We start from the raw sequence: 1,680 nt of genomic DNA on the forward strand, positions 1-1,680 counted from the left end.
CCGCCCACCCTTCGTCCTCCGCCGGGCCAGCCGCGCCCGCCGCCGCTCCCCGCACGGCCCTGCGCCGCGCTCGCCTCACCGAATTTAAGGCGGAGAGAAAAGAGCCAGAAACCCCCGAGCTGGCGGCGACTGCGGCGCTGTCTCCTCTGCGACCGGAACTAACGCGAGCAGCAGGGGAGGAAGAGGCGCCACCCCCGCCCCGGCCGCACGCTCTCGCGAGATTTCGACCCTGCGCCGGTTCGCACCGGGGTGGGTGGGGGACGTGAGGAGGGGGAGGGACGCGGTCCCGCTCCGGGTGGCCGGCGCTGCGGGGTTAGGATTCTCCGTTCCGCTTTGCAGCTCTACTCCACCCTGATGGATGCTTGGATCGGGGTCGTTTCCTCTCTCTATCTCTCTCTCTGTCTGGCCTTTCCGCTCCGGGTGGGGATGGAAGGGGGAAGACGCCCCTCGAAGGGCGTGTGATGGACCCGTCCGCCCCGTCCTGGGGTTGGGGGCCGATGGCTGGGCTGCATGCATGGAGGTGGCCTGGGTTATCTGGGGTCCCATGTGGAGCTGGGCCTCCTTGCTCCTCGGTGCAGACGGCTGAGGGCGAGGCTGAACCCCTGCCCGCCACCCCGCCTTGCAAGCGAGCGGTGCTTGTCCCCTGACCCTGGCGGACTGGAGATTTGTTAAAGCTGATGGCGAGGTCCCCACCCGTGGGCTTTGTCCCTGGTTCTGGGGCAGGACCCCAGGATGTGCCTGCATCCCAGAGTCTCCGAGATGCAGGCATTGCACTCTGAGGACCCTAGGGAGGTGTGTTCTCGGGGACGTCAGATGAAACTCTGCGCCTGCACCCTCTTGGGTGCCCTTTTCATCTGCTTCCTCGCTCTCCTGCCAGAGAAACCCTGAAATCGGAATTTGTCCTTAAAATCACCTTCCCCGTCTCAACTTCTTGTTCTTACCAGACATATAGATAAAAATCGGCGTGTATTTATTATTCGCCTTCCTACTGCTCTGACCGCAAGCCTTTGCCTATCAACTTGAATGGAAATTTTCTTCTTAGAGTCGTTTCCTAAAGTTATAGAAAAATCCAGTCATTCTTAGTCTCTTAATATTTAGCGTGTTCCAGGATTCCTTAAAACCTTGCTCTGGGTATGCGGGTTACTCAATAGTCTGCCACGATTACTGTCTCACACCTTCAATCTTTCTTACTCACACATTCAAGGCGCCTACGTTCTTGGGGGACTTAACATTTACTGCATTTGGAGAAGTTTCGGATTCACCTCTAAGTCATTGAGCTGCTCTTAGTTGGATCTAGGCGTTATTTCTCCCCAAACTGAAGGAGCAGAGGTGGGAAGATAGCCTAGCAGGAAGAGCCTGACCTCTTAGAGGTACTGCTGCCGGGGGGCCAGCGGAACTGAACTTTGGTGGAACCTGAGAAGGCTGTGGAGCAGAAAGTGATGGGGGTCAGGGCTCTAAGTCTCTGCACCTTTATCCTCTAACCCCTGGTGTTACAAATGGAAATCTCATTTTGTGCTCTGTGTCATAAACTACCACTTCCCTATATTATTTTTGTTTCAGATTTATTAAGGTTACAATATTTCACGAATTAAAACACGGTGTGTGTGCCGGGCGGTGGTGGCGCACGCCTTTAATCCCAGCACTCGGGAGGCAGCGGCAGGCGGATCTCTGTGAGTTCGA

The 1,680-nt window shown here is 56.7% G+C and overlaps 1 protein-coding gene across 1 annotated transcript in view; it reads right to left on the reverse strand.

Moving 5' to 3' along the window:
* Positions 1-202, reverse strand: part of Bzw1 (basic leucine zipper and W2 domains 1) — a 15,359-nt gene extending 15,157 nt beyond the window's left edge. The window contains exon 1 of the mRNA XM_005366344.3: positions 80-202. The gene's annotated coding sequence lies outside the window, so the exon portion shown is untranslated. The remainder of the gene's footprint in view (positions 1-79) is intronic.
* Between the last annotated feature and the right edge of the window lie 1,478 nt (positions 203-1,680).

Source organism: Microtus ochrogaster, unplaced genomic scaffold (genome assembly GCF_000317375.1).
Source record: "Microtus ochrogaster isolate Prairie Vole_2 unplaced genomic scaffold, MicOch1.0 UNK8, whole genome shotgun sequence".
Taxonomy (NCBI): Eukaryota; Metazoa; Chordata; class Mammalia; order Rodentia; family Cricetidae; genus Microtus; species Microtus ochrogaster.